We start from the raw sequence: 18,932 nt of genomic DNA, 5'->3' as shown, positions 1-18,932 counted from the left end.
TTTCTCTAATATTTTAATAGGCCAGTGATTCTCAAAGTATAGATCCTGGACAAGCAGCATCAGCACCTCTGGGAACCTAAAGATGCAAATTTGTATGCCTTGCCTGAGAACCAGAAATTTAAGGTGTAGGGCCCAGCATTCTCTGTAACAAGCCCACTTGAAGGTTCTGATGCTCACTCAAATTTGAGAAATACTGATAAAGCCTATAGTAAGGGAGATGAAGCCAAAAATTTAAACAAGTAACATGGAAGACTGGTTAAAAGATCTTAAATTTAAAAATGTACCATGCTGATGAAGCCCTGACTGTAGGCAATACTTCTGACAGTGTGAGTGGTGCCAGCCAGGAAGCACATCTGACAAAAGCCCACGATCAAGGCAGAGTGGCAGGTGAGAGATGCTGAGCAGCCTTCACAGCACTGTTTCATCTCTGTAAACTGCTTTCTAAGGACAGTGGGTCCTGTTAACTGCAGAATCTAGTTTTCTGAGAAAGATGAGAGTTTGGGGCCAGAGGGGAGAGGATAATCCTTCCCCCTACACCAGCCGCAGAGTGCCTCCTTGCTTCTCATGAATGGACCATATGTACAGGTTAGACAATTAGGCCAATAATGTGATCCCAAGGCTGAGGCAGGAATCATATTAATAAAAAGACAAGCCTGGGAACTTCCCTGGTGGTCCAGTGGCTAAGCCTCCACACTCCCAATGCAAGGGACTGAAGTTCAATCCCTGGTCAGGGAACTGGAACCTACTTGCTACAACTAAGACTTTGCATGCTGCAACTAAGACTCAGTGCATCCAAGTTAACAAAAGCATGGAACGTCTGTGCCCCAAAGTAAGGTGGTCCTCAGAGAGTAATGGGGGTATGTCAAAAGGACTGAAGGAGAAGAGAAGGGATAGGTCTTCCTTGCAAAAGAATCCTAATTAATCAGTGTAGGAGGAATGATGGAAATAGAAAAATCACAGGTCTTCCTGGTGGACCAGTGGTTAAGACTCCAGTTTCAATGCAGGGACACTGGTTTGATCCCTTTTTGGGGAACTAAAATCCTATGTGCCGTGTGGTGTGGCCACCAAAAATGAAAAAAATTGGCAAATTCCACAGTAATAAGTTCCAGTGGGCTGAATGGTAACCTCCAAAGAGTTTGGTCCTAATTCCTCGGAACCTGGGAATGTTACCTTATGTGGTAAAGTTTTTGCAGGTATGATTAATGTTCTCAAGAGAATCCTGGATTATCTGGGTAGGCTCTGAAAACCATCACACATCTCTTTACAAGAGACAGGCAGACAGATTTAGACATAGACAAGAAACTACAAAGAGAGGCTGCGAATGCTCACAGCCACCAGGAGCTGTAAGAAGACGATGCCCCCTGAAGTCTTCAGAGAGACAGCAGACCTGCCAACACTGACTTCAGCCTAACAAAACTGATTTCAAACTTCTGACTTCTAGAACTCTAAGAGAATACATTTCTGTTCTTTTAAGCCACTGAGTTTGTGACAGTTTGTTACAGTGGCCATGGGAAACTAACACGTGGTGTTGGCAAGATTCATCAAAAGATACCAAAATTAGGGACTTCCCTGGTGGTCTGGTAGTTAAGACTATGCTTCTACTGCAGGGGGCTCAGGTTTGATTCCTGTTCAGGGAACTAAGATCCAACATGCCACATGTCACAGCCAAGAAAAAAAAAAAGGAAATTAGTGGCCAGAAATATGCTGAAAAATGATATTTGCATAGTATCAAAGTATAGTTCCACCAGAGACTGATTAATTACAAAAGGAAAACTAGTCACTTACAGTGGAGAACCAGGCAGGTGCCACATTATCTAAATGATCAAAGTAACATCACCAGTATACTGACATCATGACTTCCTCACATGATGAACTGAGAAGGGCATATCACTTTCCAAAAGCCAGGAAGATCCCCCTAGGGCCTTCCTGATGCCCTTTCAAAGACGGAGCTCAAGTCTAATACCGAAGAGACCCAAATCCTAGCAGCTGACAAAGCACAGAATGTCAGTACAGACACCAGAGCTTCCCTGCCAGTGTCAGTGCAAAGATGCCAGCTTATACTTTCTTCTTGGAGAAGGCAATGGCAACCCACTCCAGTACTCTTGCCTGGAAAATTCCATGGATGGAGGAGCCTGGTAGGCTACGGTCCAAGGGGGGGCGCAAAGAGTCGAACACAGCTGATCGACTTCACTTTCTTTCTTTCTATAGTTTCTTTTGGAGAAGGAAATGGCAACCCACTCCAGTGTTCTTGCCTGGAGAATCCCATGGACGAAGGGGCCTGGTGGGCTGCGGTCTATGGGGTTGCAAAGAGTTGGACACAACTAAGCAACTAACACACACACACACACACACACACACACACACACACACACACTTTCTTCTGAAGAAATCCTTTATTCTGAGATAGGTTTCTTATCTCTGGTGTTTCTTCTATGAAACAATGTTTATAATAAATGGTAGGTTAATTTAATATGCTTACTCTTCAAATTAAAAGGCTAATACATCTGTATCAGCTTCCAAGAAATATTTTGAAGTTTATGGCCAAGGAAAGCCAAACATCAAGGCCAGCTGTTTGATAGACTATTCCATAGTAACAGAAATGTTTTATATCATAGCTTAGCTTTGCTTAGCCACAGGTCCATTGAGCACTTGGAATGTGGCTAGAATGAGAAACTTAACTTTTCCTTCTGTTAATTTTAATTAGCTTAAATAGTCACATATAGGAAATTCCCTGGTGGTCCAGTGGTTAAGATTCAGCACTTTCACTACCAAGGGCTGGGGTTCAATCCCTGATCAGGGAACTAAAATCCCATAACCCAAAGTATTCACATGTAATTAGCGGCCACTGTATTGGACAGTACAGTTTTAGGTATTACTGGGGTAGACAGGAATTTTTAACTCATTAGGAGTCCTGCAGCTCATGAGGAAGTCTCTCCCACTTTGTAAAGGTCAGAGATGTTTTTACATTTAACAACAAACAGTGCAAAATGCAATTATATCTGTGTGGCTCAAGATAACCAGGCCCATACAGTCAAATCAGGCAGCAGGCTCCCGTTTCTGTGACCCTTTCCCCAGTCCTGGGCCCTGTCTCTCCAGAGATTGTTGCTTTCAGAGCCTCACACTGCTATGGAAACAGTCTCTTCACTGTATCTACTCTCACCAACCTACGGCTTCTCCCGAGACATACATGAGGTCTTCAAGACAAGAGAAAGGCTAGACAGAAGGCATCTGTCCAAGTCTCAGGTTAGGAACTCTCCACTGCCCCACAATCATTCTAGGCTAATGGGAGCCCCAAGTTTAACACGATTTAGGCATGTGTGGTCCCAGAAGCTGGCACAGAAGGACCATTTAGTTATCATCATTGATTTGAATGTTTCCTTAGAGACTGGCAACAGTGACAGCACAGTCCTGGTCCCAGGAGCTGCTGGGGGAGAGCTGAACAACTTCGTCAGCTGCAGGATGGGACCCTGAACTTTGTATCCATGTAGCTCATTCCCCAAATTCTCCAAGTCTAGTCATACCTTCTCGTGCTACTCATCCCATCACAGCCTCCATTCTCTCCAGAGCCCGATCCTTCTGAACCTGCAGTGTCAGGTCTGAGAACACAAACTGTCTGTCCTACCACCTTGACAGTGAGTCGTTCCCAGCCTTCTCCTCCCTACACCAATCTAGCCATGCACCGCTACACTCCTCCCCTCCTACCTGGTGCCCTGAGGAGACGGTAGCAGAGGGTCAGTTTTCCCATTGCCCCTACCTCTCCTTGGGTCAACAAGTCAAGCCGGGTCTCTGGTGTAACTGTGACAGTATTGTCTACCTCCTGGAGACAGTTTCTATAAACTTGTATGCAACAGAAGCTGGACATCCCATTAAAAATGAGGAAACATCCTGAACAGATACCTCACCAAAGAAGCTATACAGATGGCAAGTAGGCATAGAAAGATGCTCCACCTTGTATGTTATCGAAACACAAAACAATGAGCTATCACTACCCACATATTAAAATTACTCAAATCCAGAGCACTGACAACACCAAGTGCTAACAAAAATGTGGAACAATAGGAACTCTCATTCATTGCTGGTGGGAAATGCAACATGGTTTAGCCACTTTGGAAGACAGTTTGGCCCTTTCTTACAAAACTAAACATGATCCAGCAATTACACCCCAGGGTATGTACCCAAAGAACTTGAAAACTTATGTCCACACACAGAACTGAACACAGGTTTTCATTGCAGCTATAACTGCCAAACCTTGAAAACAATCAAGATATACTTGAGTAGGTGAATGGATAAACTGTGGTACATCCAGACAATGGAATGTTATTCAGCACTAAAAAGAAATGAGCTGTCAAGCCATGAAAAGACATGGAGAAAATTAAGTGCATATTACTGAGTGAAAATAACTAATTCAAAAATTACAAAACTATACAATTCCAACTACATGACATTCTGAAAAAAGCAAAACTATAAAGACAATAAAAAGATAAGTGGTTGCCAGGGGTGGGGAGGATGTGGGGATAAATAGGTGGAGCACAGAAGACTTCTAGGGCAGTGAAACTATTCTGTATGAAACAATAATGGTGCATACATGTCATTATATGTTTATCCAAACCCTTAGGATGCATGACTCTTAAGAACCCTTATGTGCAGAGAAAGGAGAACCCTCCTATACTGTGGGTGGGAATGTAAATTGGTACAGCCACCATGGAGAACAGTATGGAGGTTTCTCAAAACTCTAAAAATAGAGTTGCCATATGATCCAGCAGTTCCACTCCAGACAAAACTATAATTCGGAAAGATACACACATCCCTGTGTTCATAGAAAAAACGTAATAGCCAAGACGTGGAAACAACCTAAATGTCCAAAAAGAGATGAATGGATAAAGAAGATGCGGTACACGTAGACAATGGGATTTTACTCAGTCATAAAAGAGGACAAAGTGACGCCATTTGCAGCAGCAGGGATGAATCTGGGGACTGCTACGCTGAGTGAAGTGAGACAGAGAAAGATAAGTATCGTATGATATCATTTATATGTGGGATCCAATAGAAAATGATTCAAATGAACTTATTTACAAAACAGAAACATATAGAGAACAGACTTGCGGTTGCGGTGGGGTTGGGGAGGGAAGGGGAGGGTTCGATTGGGAGTTTGGGGCTATCAGATTCAAACTATTATATATAGAATGGATAAACAGCAAGATCCTACTGCACAACACGGGGAAATATACTCACTATCTTGTGATAAGCCATAATGGAAAAGAATGTGTATATTCATATGTGTTGTTTTTGTTATTTAGTCACAAGGTCATGTCCGACTCTTCTGTGTCCCCTGGACTGTAACCCACCAGACTCCTCTGTCCATGTAATTTCCCAGGCAAGAATATTGGAGTGGGTTACCATTTCCCTCTCCAGAGGATCTTCCCAACCCAGGGATCAAACCCAAGTCTCCCCCATTGGCAGGTGGATTCTTTACAACTGAGCCACCTGGGAAGCCCATACATATGTGTATATACGTTTACACACACACACAAACATACACACACACATATGTGGCCTTCCCAGGTGGAAATGGTCACCCACTCCAATATTCTTGCCTGGGAAATCACATGGACAGAGGAGCCTGGTGGATTACAGTCCAGGGGACACAGAAGAGTTGGACGTGACTGAGTGACTGAGCACATATGTACATATATATCTGAATCATTTTGCTGTACACCAGAAACTAACACAACATTGTAAATCAACTATACTTTAATTTTTTTTTGAGTCAACCCTAACTTAAAACTATGAGCTTTTAGTTCATGGTATGTCGGTTCATGACTGTAACGACTGTATCACCCAGATGCAGAACACTGAGAGTGGGGAGATTTTACATGTGTGGGAACTCCATGTATTTTCTACTCAGTCTTGCTGTGAACCCAAAACTGTTCTTTAAAAATCTGTTTTTGGGACTTCCCTGGCGGTCCAGTGGTTAAGACTCCGCCTTCCAATGCAGGGGGTGAGGGTTTGATCCCTGGCAGGGAGTTAAGATTCCACATGCCTCAGGGCCAAAATAAATAAATAAATAAAAGTCTGTTTTCAGGGACGTGTCTGGTGGTCTAATGGGCAAGACTCCGTGGCTGGGAATCCATGCCTCTACTGCAGGGGCATGAGTTTGACCCTTGGTTGGGGAACTAAGAATCTGCATGCAGCATGGTACAGCCAAAAGAAAAAAAAAAGGCCTGTTTCCAAAAAAGGAGGAAAACATATTTCTTTGCTTATAGTCATCTATCTCTGGAAGGAAAACAAGGAACTGATAATATTGGTTATCTGGAGTGGCTGGCAAAAAGGCTTTTCACTGTTTACTTTTGTACTTTTAAAACGTTAAACCATAAGCTTGTATCATCCAGTCAAAAAAATTAATGAAATTTAAAAAATTAAATCCTAAGGCAATAACTTAAAATGATGAAAAAGCTTTATATACAAACATGTTTCACCAGTGAATTAATAATATTACTAACAAGAGAACATACCATGTGTCAGGCAATGCACTAAGTGGACAAGCGGATTTATAAGAAAAAAAAATGGCATTAATTTAAATATCAAACAAGAGAAACAAGTCAGTAAATAATGAATAATTCAGTAAAATGTTAGGCAGCCATTGAAACAAGGTTTATAGGAAGTCTTTAATAGTATGTCTAAATCCTTATGTTAAATCAATAGCAAGATATAACACAATTATCATAGTTACTTTTTTTTCTTGCCATGCAGCTTGTGGGATCCTAGTTCCTTGTCCAGGGATTGAACCTGGGCCCACAGCAGTGGACATGCAGAGACCTAACCACTGGATCACTAGGGAATCCCCCAGTTACTTTTTTTTATGAAAGAAAGAAAAACTAAGCAGAGAAGAAAGGCTAGAATAAATATACTAAAATAACTATTTTAGTATATTTATTTGATAAAAGCATATAATTTTAATTTTCCACTCATAATTGTGTTTCAATAAGTACACACTACTGTAAGTTAAAAAAAAAAAAAAAACACCCTTTTTTTCCTTTAATGGTTTTCACAATTTTGGCATCTCACATAATGGAAAGGTTCAGTGATGGAAAATTACCTGCGAGTTTGGTACTATAAAAACCAGGATCTAGACTGAAATTCAACTCTGACATTGCCTATTTGACTTCAAGGAAATCAAGTTCCTTTCTATTTTTTCTTGACTCTGGAATTTGGAAAACAGCTCCTGCTTTTCTTACAAGGGTACATTTTAGTGTCAGATATGCTTGTTTACATTGAGCAGCTTATTAGCATTATATGAAGCACAATCAAAAGTGTCCTTTGATTTCTTTGCTTCTATTGAGCTTTAAGAAGCCATTCATTGTTGTGAGGCACTCCCATCCACATATCTCTGTATCTCCAGTATTCTTGCCTGGAGAATCCCACAGACAGAGGAGACTGGCAGGCTACAGTCCACAGGTTTGCGAAGCAAACTTAGCACAGCATACAATGGATCTAAAAATCTACATAAAGCTCTTTAGAGTACCCAAAATGTTCACTCAAATCCCAGTAATTTCTTCCTTCTCTGATCAAATTTGAATTTTTTTCAAGGAGAAACTGGTCTGAAATGTGTTCTCCTATTTAAATCTTCACATCATAGCATAAATAGCCTTCTGTAGATTAAGTATGAAATCACAGTCCAATTACAAGAATATTCTTTAGAAAAAATACATTATGGAACCAAAAGAAAAAAAGATGTTGAACTTTGTTTTCAATAACAATATTGACTTCTGGAACATCTATCAATCATTCAAAATCAACTAACAGCAGCTAGTTATTATATACAAGTCATTTTATTCTCAAGATAACCGTAATAAGTATCATCATAATTTTTTAGGGGGGATGGGAAAAACTGAGGCTCAGACAGGTAAGGTCAGATAGATACCCATTAAGTGGCAGAGAAGCCCTCAAAGTCAAGACTCTGTAGGTCTATTTTCTTAACTTTTAGGACACAATTGCCTCTTGTGCAACATACGAAATATTCATCCCAGCCAAAGACTGAATCCTAATCTCCTAAGAATTTTGAAAAAAAAATTGTTTTCATATTTCACCCTAGTTGTATCTCGAGTTTATTCTCCAGCATGAAGCCTCTGATGTCGCCCAAGTGCTAAGTTAGTGCTGAATCCTAATCTAAGAATTAAAAAACAAAAATTGTTTTCATATTTCACCCTGGTTGTATCTCAAGTTTATTCTCCAGCATGAAGCCTCTGATGTTGCACAAGTGCTGAGCTGTGCCTGAAGGATTTCCCACAGTCAGCACACTCATAAGGTTTCTCTCCAGTGTGAATTCTGTAATGTTCACTAAGGTGTGCTTGCTTGGGGAAGGTTTTTTCACACTCACTACACTTATAAATATGTTTCTCTCCAGTGTGAGTCCTCTCATGTTCAACAAGGGAAGAGTTCTGAGTGGAAGCTTTACCACATTTGGTGCATGTATAGGGCTTCTCTCCTGAGTGGATCCTCCAATGCTGCATGAGGCATGTGCTCTGATTAAAGGCTTTCCCACAGTCATTACACTTATAAGGTCTATCTCCAGAATGACTTCTCTGATGACAAGTAAGGCATATACTCTGACTGAAGGCTTTGCCACACTCACTACATTTATAGGGTTTCTCTCCAGTGTGAACTCGCAGGTGTTTAATAAGGGATGGACTCTGACAAAAGGCTTTGCCACACTCACTGCATTTATATGGTTTTTCCCCAGTATGAATTCTCAGATGCTGGATGAGGACTGCTTTTGTTTGAAAAGCTTTCTCACATTCATTACATTTATAAGGTTTCTCTCCTGTATGAATCTTAAGATGTTGAATAAGATTTGACTGTTTACGGAAGCAAGTTCCACATTCAGTACATACATAGGGCTTCTCTCCTGTGTGAATCCTCTGATGCTGGGTAAGAGGTGGTCTCTGAGTAAAACACTTTCCACATTCACTACATTCTGAAGGGTTCTTCTGCCTGTTAAATCGCTGATGTTTCATATGCAGTGAAATCTGGCTGGAACTCATGCTGTCTGTAACAATAAAAGGACATCTGTCTGATAGGCTCCAGTTTATAAGAAATGTTCTGTCAAATTCATAATATTTACAAGGAACTTTCTCAAAGATGATTATCTTTAGAGTAACACTGCTCTCCTATAAAAGGTCTGTGTGCACATGGTGTCCTCCCAGTCATTGCTCACAATTTCCCTTCCTAGTTCTTGTTCAGCATGCATCTTCAGCTTCGAATGCAAACCTCTGATGACCAGGATCTCTGATCTTCCGCATCTTTTCAAGTCATTTAACACTGCGCCATCAGGCTTGGTTTTCTCACCTGAAAAAAATTCGCAAAGGAAAATATCCTACGTGCAGGACCTGCATTGTAGAGCCCTGATTTTTATCCTCTTGTCAGTAACAGAGGAAGATTACAATGATGGGGGGAAAAGATTAGAATAGGTGATTGGCAGAAAGAGATTAAGTAATGACAGGTCTTGGGAAATCTATAGACTTCCCTATTGTGATTTATTCTGAAACACACAAATACTAAAACCTGATCCAGTAATTTAGGATTATCCAGACTGATAAATAGAATAATAAGATACTAATCTTGGGTAACTTAAGTGTTGGGGAAAATTACTACTCACTTAGTCTCTAGTCCTCAAAAAAATGGGTGAAAAGTAATGATGTTTCCTTCAGTTGCCTATAAGTAGTATCTTCACAGACTAGTAATAAGTGAAGAGCTTCTCTGTCAAGATTTCAAAGATAATCCAGGCTTTAACGTTTGCTAGGTCCATCTCACCAATCCTTCCCTATTCACTCACCTTGATAGTGTCTCTTTGGACCTCTCTCTCTCCAAAACATTCAGCATCCATTGCTCTCCCCCTACATACAACTGGGAAATCTCACAGGTTTGGAAACTAGAGCTCTGCTCAATGAAAGAAAATAATATGCCACTGTTTTGTTTACAGAAAAATAAGATAGAGGTGGTCCTTAAGGAAGAAGACCCTACTGGATAGTAACTTCACTACAGCCAGGATCTGGCCCTCACCTTTGAAGCAAAAAAAAATTCTTCATTATCTGACAGGTACTAATCAAATTCACAAGGAGAGTGATGTAGCAAACACAAAGTCACTTTACTAGTTTACAGTGAAAATTTTTTATGCTTAACATCCAGCTGGTTAATACATTCTCCCCACTATAGAAAAACTGTATGACAACCAAATTGTTGTCATCAGGACACACCTCAGGAAGCACAGAAACGGAGAAAGAGTGGACTACTTAGACAATCTTAACAGCATCAAACTTTGGTGCACTCATAAAGCTGCACAGAATCAGAGAACAAATATTGAGGCACCCCACCATCAGAGCATTCTCTTCTCTAGATGGTCTGGAGACACAAACACATTCTTATTTCCTGAGGTCACCTTCTATGTTAATTATACAAGTTACACATGAATGTGTCTTCACTTTAAAATATTGTAATAACATGAAGGTATATAGGATAAAACTGTAATTTGTATTACCATCACCATCCCACTCTACCATAACAAACCCATCTCCTTCCCAGAGATAATTTGGAGTATATACTTTCAGTCTTTTTTTCTACATATTTTTTACACATATATAGCATTTGATTTTTTTACATAAATAAAATTGTTCTATAGATGCTGCTATGCAATTTGATGCTTTTTTTCACTAAGGAATATGTCTTTGAGATCATTTCATGTTGATACATACAGATCTACTGGGGCTGAGAGTCAACTGATATACACTGGTATATCTGCACAAATGGTTTACAGTCATAATCTCCAATATATACAAACAGATCACGCAGTTCTATGTCAAAAAAATTAAAAAAATAGGCAGAAGATCTAAAAAGACATTTCTTCAAAGAATTACAGATGGACAAAAAGTATATGAAAAGATCTCAACATCACTAATTAGAGAAATGCAAATCAAAACTACAGTGAGGAATAGCCTCACATTGGTCAGAACGGTCATAATCGAAATACAAACAATTAATGTTGGAGAGGGTGTGGAGAAAAGGGTGCCCCCCTATACTGTTGGTGAGAATGGAAATTGGTAACAGCCACTATGAAGAACAGTAGGGAAGTTTCTTAAAAAAACTAAATGTAGCCCTATCATATGATCCAGCAATCTCACTTTGGGGTATATCCAGAGAAAGCCATAATCAGAAAAGGTACATACACTTCAATGTTCACTGCAGCACAATTTACTATAGCCAAGACATGGAAGCAACCTAAATGTCCATCAGCAGAGGAAAGGATAAAGAAGATATGATACACATATACAATGGAATATTACTCAGTCCTAAAGGAGAACAAAATAATTACTTTTACAGTAACATGTTTGGACTTAAAGATGAACTAAGTGAAGTAAAGTAGACAGAGAAAGACAAATACCATATGATATCTCTCATATGTGGACTCTAATTTTTAAAAATGATACAAATGAACTCATTTACAAAACATAAACAGACTTACAGATTTTGAAAACAAATGTATGGTTACCAAAAGGGAAACGTGGGCAGAAGGGATAAATCAGGAGCTTGGAATTAACATACACACACTACTATTTATAAGATTGATAACCAACAAAGACCTACTCTACAGCACAGGGAACTCTATTCCGTATTCTTTGATAACCTATATGAGGAAAGAATCTGAAAAAGATTGAATATATGTATATGTATAACTGATCACTTTGCTGTACACCTGAAATTAACATAACATTGTGAGTCAACTATAATACAATAAAATTTTTTTAATAGTTTATGGTCAGAGACTGATCTGATTGGGCAGTCTTGTACCACAATGTTTGTTAATAAAGTGACTATTTTGTGTGAATTTATCTTTATCTGCTGTATAAACTTCCATTATGAACATACTAAACACAAAAATAAACTCTTAAGTGGTTCACATAGCTAAATAGAAAACCAAAACTCTAAGCACATCTTTATTTCCTCTAATTTTATTGTCCCCAAATAAAAATCATTTTGTTTTCTTAATTATATAGAATGAAACATATCATAAAAAGTGATTAGGCCAAAAATGAAATTACTTGAACTCCTACCATCCAGAAGAAACTGTTGATATTTTTCTTCTAAGATCTCTCAGTGCACACATAGACACATATGTATACATGTATTATGTGTACATATTAGACTAGAATGAATTCTTTGGGAAATAAATAGTCATATCTATTCACAGAGTTCCCATTACCTAAAAATCCAGTTCACCTAGTACTATTCTTACTGAGTGTAACGGATACTCAGGCTCCACATTGCCTTCTAATGGCCAATAACACTGGTGTGATTACTCTAGCTCTTGTTCCAGACAAGGCCAGGAACTCATTGCATATCCTCTAGGGAAACATTTAATTCACCTTTACAATGGGTCTTCCAATAATTTACTATCAGTTTCTTTTTATTTACTTATTTGGCTGTGCCAGATCTTAGCTTTAGCGTGTGGGATCTTGAGCTGTGGCATGGAAACTCTTAGTTGCACTATGTGGGATCTACTTCCTTGACCAGGGATGGAACCTGGGCCTCCTGCATTGGGAACGAAGTGTCTTAGCCACTGGACCAACCAGGGATGTCCTTACTATCAGTTTCTGACCACTACATGATTAGACCATCATACTTAGCAGTTCAGTGAGTGGTTTCAGGGTGTTCCACCTGACTTCGGTTTAAGTATCCATGATAAGAAATTACTGCACACTCTGATCTATCCTGTAACCAATTACCCCAGAGCCTTCTTTCACAGCAAGCCACTCTCTGATTTGAGTAAGAGAGCCCCATTTCTGGAGAGTTCTGTGTTCGGTCTGCAAGGTCTAGGTTCAGTGGTCACTTGGCGGTTGCCACCTTAAGTCTGCCTAATGGTGGCCCATAACATTCCCATAACAACCCATCCGGGGCTCTAGTTAGATTTCACTTGCCCAGAGACAAGCTGTTAGGAATGCAAGCAACACCGGTTTGTCTCCTGGACACATTTCCCATGAGGAGGAGTAGGAATCTGAGGTGCAGAGGGAAGAGAAAGACTACCCATAAACTGTTAGTTTACTTTACTTCCTTCATACTGTAGATTCAGGGGAATTCAGGGATAGCCCATCCATACCCAAATGACTATTTTAAGTCTAAATGAAAGCATGTCGTTCTCCTGGGAGAGTATCACTAATGACGAAAAGTCAGGGAGAGGTGACGATGCACCAAAAAAGAGGGCTGGTGCTCTTAAGGACCAAGCATCCTGGGGTAAAATTTCTCCACCAGGTATAAGATTGGAGCCCACCAACACCCCCTCAACCATACACACACTCCAAACCTAAAGGAGAAGCCACTGATTTCAAAAATCAAAGACTGTGGGGCAATAGTGAAAGGCAATGAGACAAGCACTAGACTGAATCAAAATGTCTGGGTTCTAGTCTCTGCTCTTCCACTATCTCATTCGGTAACCTGAAGCAAGTCACTCAACTTCAATTGTGATTTCATTTTTTTTTAAATCTGTGAAAAAATAATATTTAAAGCTTCCTCTAGTACCAACATTTTGTGATCCTTTGACTCCAAAGATAGATGGGGAAAAAGCAGAAATCTCAAATCAAGCCCTTTCACTCCCTCTTTGATTGAAGCTGGTTATTCATTTATATGAAAAGTACTAAGTGAGCAGCCACTATTTGTTAAGCAGTGAGATGGCCTCTTGTTAAGAATAAGCTGAGGGACTTCTCTGGTAGTCCAGTGGTTAAGACTCTGGGCTTCCATAGCAGGGAGCATGGGTCTGATTCCTGCTCAGGGAACAAAGATCCTGCATGCTGCCTGGCATGGCCAAAATAAATAAATAGGCTAAGTGTGATAGGGCCCACATGGGGTCTCATTAATAAGATAGCTCGTTATGTCAACCTAGAAAACAGATAATAAATCAGGTGATCTGTGAGACTGACCAAATTGCCCAAATGGCATCCTGTTATCTCACTAGTGTCTATCTTCTCAAAGCTGCGAGAACACCAGATTCCAGACCTCTGGCTACATGACCATCCCTTCAGAGAATTTTTCACTGGTGGAGTATAAGAAGGACTCCATCAGAAAGGGAGAATGCTGGTTCTCCTTAAGAGCCAGTCATCCTCTCTTTTCCCTCTAATAAATCTCTTTTTCTTGCCTGACTGCCCGGCTCGCTTCTTTTTCTCTGCACTTGCCTTACAAAGTGAACAACAGGACAACACCTCAGTCTCACAATCATAGGCTGATGAATTTCAGGAAAATAAGACAGTCTTAGTGTGAACCAGAATCTTCAACAAAAGACAGAGAGCCTATTGGAAGATGTTAGGGACCTCCTAAGAGGAAAGGGTTTAGGAACCCCTATGAAGAAAAAGGAAAGAATATTTATCAAAAGACAGTGACAGGGTTACCAGTCTAATCTGTCCCAATCCACTAGCACCTCTTGACACCGAACAAGTTAATTACCTTCAAATTTCTAATCAGATTAATTCACACCTCTAAACAATTTTAATATTCAGGTCAAGTATGAACCACATTTCTTCCTCTAGAAAAGTTTCCTTCACCTTTCCAAGGCACTTTCTCAACATTCTAAAAGAATGTCACCCATTATCTACTGTAGTACTTTCCATTCTGTGTTTAACACTCTGATTACATTCCATCTCCCTCCACTAAACTTTGAAGACAAGTATATAACATGAGCTCGAAACTGGCAGTCTCTTGGGTTTGAATCCACGTTCCATCAGCTATTAGCCAACAAGTGGTATGGGTAAGTTACTTTACCTTTTCTGTGTTCCATTCTTAACAAATGTTAAATGGAGCTGATAATTATTTTCATAGGGTTGTGATGATGTATAAATGAATTAATGCATGGAACGTATTTAGAATAATACCGGCTGATTAGCATACAATACATAGTACGGCAATGGCACCCCACTCCAGTACTCTTGCCTGGAAAATCCCATGGACGGAGGAGCCTGGTGGGCTGGTAGTCCATGGGGTCTCTAACAGTCGGACACGACTGAGTGACTTCACTTTCACTTTTCACTTTCATGCACTGGAGAAGGAAATGGCAACCCACTCCAGTGTTCTTGCCTGGAGAATCCCAGGGACGGGGGAGCCTGGTGGGCTTCCGTCTATGGGGTCGCACAGAGTCGGACATGACTGAAGCGACTTAGCAGCAGCAGCAGCTGTTAAACTGTTGAGTCTGGATGTCTTCACACAGCACCTACCCTGTTGCTATTAGTAATAAAAACTTAATGAAAAGAAAGAGATGACTTGCACATTCACTTATTCAACCCGCACAACTTTGTGAAGTGGCAAAACGAGGGATAGTATTTGTTTCTAGGACACAAAAAACGGAAGTAACCCACAAGTTCGCTCACTCAAGTACAAATAAATGGAACCGGGCCTCCCAGACCAGGGCTCTGGTACAGCCTTCCTCCCTCCCTCTCCAAGGGAGCCTGTCCCAACCCCCAGGCCTGTGCTCCAAAGGCCTGGCTCTTCCAGAAAGAAGAGGCGTTGAGACCAGCTCAACTCCCGGGACCAGCCGCAGCCAGGGACGGCCAAGTCTGCTCACCAGGCGAAACGCCAGGCACCGCCCGCCGCGCTTTTCCGCCCTCTCGCGTCTGCGGGTTCCCAGGCAGCCCGCAGGTCCTCCCGCGCTCCAGCCCAGCCTGACGGCAACAATACGCGCCGCACCAGCAAATGCAGCCGTCTCCTCCCTGGCAAGCCGCCGGGCTTCTTTCCCCGCACCGACACAGTCGCAAACGCACCTCAGTATACCTCCTCCCCGAATAAGGATGCTGAAGTCAAGTGAGAGTCGGGGTCGTTCCCGGGAGCTCTTACCCCAGGTTAATTTACCCAGCAATCGGACCACGTTTATCTTCCCCAAAATTCTGTTCCAGGTCATCATCCTTTGATGGTTTTCTGAAAGTTTCCCTAAACCTGGCTTCAACCTTTCTGCTACACGTTCTCAATTGTAAGATAATTGGTCTCCTCATAGGAACCAAAAACACCCTACTGCTTCCGGCTGTTTGATCAACAATTGGCCAAAAGACAAGAGCTCTGCTTTGCCTTGAAGTCCCAGGTTCTCTCTGTGTGAACCTGGTCAAGTTAGCCCTCTGTGCCACTTCCCTCACTTATAAAGATATTAATTTCAAAAAAAAAAAGATATTAATTTCAAAGATACCAAATTTCATAGTGTTGCTGTCAGGATTAAATGAAGTTAATCCGTGTAATTTACCAAGAATTTCTGGTACTTAAAACATGGTCAATAATGTTTGCAGAACATTACCATGCTCCCCAAATCCCAGCTTCAAGCCCCACTGACTGCAATGACTAACAGGACTTTCCTGCCTTCGAGGTAGCACCCCTGCCCCCCTTCTGAGAAACTTTAGATCTTGCTGATCTTCATTCAGGCAGTATTTGCATATTCCAGAAATGAAACCACTGGCAGCAGGGCACCTGATCCACTTCCAGGCATTTCCAATGATCTGCAAGCTCAGGAAAAAAGGGCTGTCACCGAGGTTAGATTCCCATGTCAGGAAGATTCCCTGGAAGGGGAATGGCAACCCACTCCAGTATTCTTGCCTGGAGAATACCATTGACAGAGAATACCATTGGCAGGCTACAGTTCATTGGGTCACAAAGAGTCCGACCCGACTGAGTGACTAACACTTCTTACCATCAATATCCCTAGTGTGCAGTAGTAGGCTTTCAGGAAGCATTTAAGTGAATGAGATGCAACAAAGTTATCTGCTCAAATTTCCAGATGGACAATATTGTAAAGTAATTAGCCTCCAATTAAAATAAATAAACTTTTAAAAATTCCCAGATAGACCATTTTCACAAAATGGAGTCCATTTATGATGCTGAAAACAGGAGTGGAAATGCCAGACTGAAACCATCACTATCTTCAGCTAAAAGAGGACTCTTTGTAGAACTGTTAGCTGACAAGCCAGAGAACAACGTTGGGCTTGCCTTTCTTTTTACCCAGTGTCTCAGCCTCAGCAATTCTTTTGAATCAGAGACCATCTTCTTCCTCCATAGCCCTAACATTCCACATGCCAGAGATCCTAAGCCTACATATTTTTTTCCCTTTTAGACTTCAAAGAATCTCTATCAAAAGGCTCTGCTGGGTGGAAACTAACCCTGCAGTGGGGTGCCCCAGGCAGAGCAGGTTACTAGAAACAGGAATCTGGGGCTTAACTGCAATTTGTGATGAGCTTCTTCAGTGAGAGGTGGAAAATGGATTGGAGGAATGGACACCAAAAAATCCCACTGAACTAAGATGACCTTAGCCCTGCTCTAGCCAGCAGCTGCAAGAAAGTGAAACTAGAGCTACTAGGGGTCAAGACCAGATTTCTGCATTATGTAGGGGAAAATATGGGGTTAAAATGCAGAATCAACTTATTTCTCCGCCTCACTTACATGCAATAAGGTCTTATTCTACAGGCCAAAAATCTTCTTGATCTAAAGTGAGCTTCTCCCATTCTCAGAATTAGGGCATAACAGACACAAGGAAAGAGGCATCATGGAGCAGAAGTACAATAAAGAGAAATCAGAGGGAAAAGCAAGGACACTGGAATTTCAATTTCACCTGAGAATAGCTGTGTTACCTCAGGCAAGTTCAACCATCCTTCTGTCTTCCTCTCTCATTTTGTGGATCTCATGTGGCCTCATCTCATGTTCTTCTAAAGTCACAAATTACATTTTGATTCACTGAATATAAGCAACACATTCTAATTCTTCATCATTCCAGAGCCCCAAGAAAAGCCATGAGTTCAGGAAGGCCTTCCATATTCGGGTTCTCAAGCTCAACTACTCTCCTGCCAAGCCAGCATGACTGCTCAGCTTGTCTCTCTTACTGCAAGGATATTCCAGTCCACACAGCTGTGCTTCTACACCTGCATGCATTTCACTCTTCCTGTTGACCATGACGTCAATATATCTGGAAACACTTTGTTAAACTATAATGGGACATTTAAATGTCTAATTTGTAACAGAACCTCCCCCCCAGATTTTTTTTGCTACATATTACTTTTGCTTACAAGATCTTCTCTGTATCAGAATGGACCACACACTCTGTACCTTGGGGGAAGCTTCAGAATTCTTACTTCTGGCAAACACTTCATGACATACTCTTGTATTCACTGTACCTTTCTGCTAGTAACTGTGTACTTAAGTCACAACCTGCATCTGGGCATGGAGAATTGTTTGACTCAATTTTAGTTGAGCTCAACAGGTATTTACTGAGCACCTACTAAAGGCCAGAGACTGTGGATACAAAGATGAATAAATTTCACATGGCTCCTGCCCTGATGGAGCTGACAGTGGGAAGAGAGATTTGTAAACTAGCCATTATAAACTGAAGTGAAAGTCCCTCAGTCGTGTCTGACTCTTTGCAACCCCATGGACTGTCCAGTCCATGGAATTCTCCAGGCCAGAATATTGAAGTGGGTAGCCAATCCCTTCTCCAGGGGATCTTCCCAACCCAGGAATCGAATGCAAGTCTCTTGCACTGCAAGCAGAGTCTTTGCCAGCTGAGCCACAAGGGAAGCCCAATAATACTGGAGTAGGTAGCCTATCCCTAGTGGATCTTCCTGACCCAAGAATTGAACCGGGGTCTCCTGCATTGCAGGTGGATTCTTTACCAACTGAGCTACCAGCCATTATAACCTGATACATAAAATGATGAAGTCAAAAAATACAGAAATACAAACATGTGACATCAGGGACAGCTTTGAAGAGTTGTTGCCTGAGTACATTCACAAGTGACAAATGAGAGCCTTCCAAGCAAGCAGAAGCAGGGAAGGGAAGCAGGTGATAGGAAGAGAATGTGCAAAGGTGCCAAACTAGAGTCCAATGATGATGAGTCACAGGAATTTGCACTATGGAATAGAACATGCAAGGAA

This window comes from Ovis canadensis, chromosome 19 (genome assembly GCF_042477335.2).
Source record: "Ovis canadensis isolate MfBH-ARS-UI-01 breed Bighorn chromosome 19, ARS-UI_OviCan_v2, whole genome shotgun sequence".
Taxonomy (NCBI): Eukaryota; Metazoa; Chordata; class Mammalia; order Artiodactyla; family Bovidae; genus Ovis; species Ovis canadensis.
The sequence above is the reverse complement of the archived record's forward strand: the minus strand, read 5'-3'. Positions refer to the sequence as shown.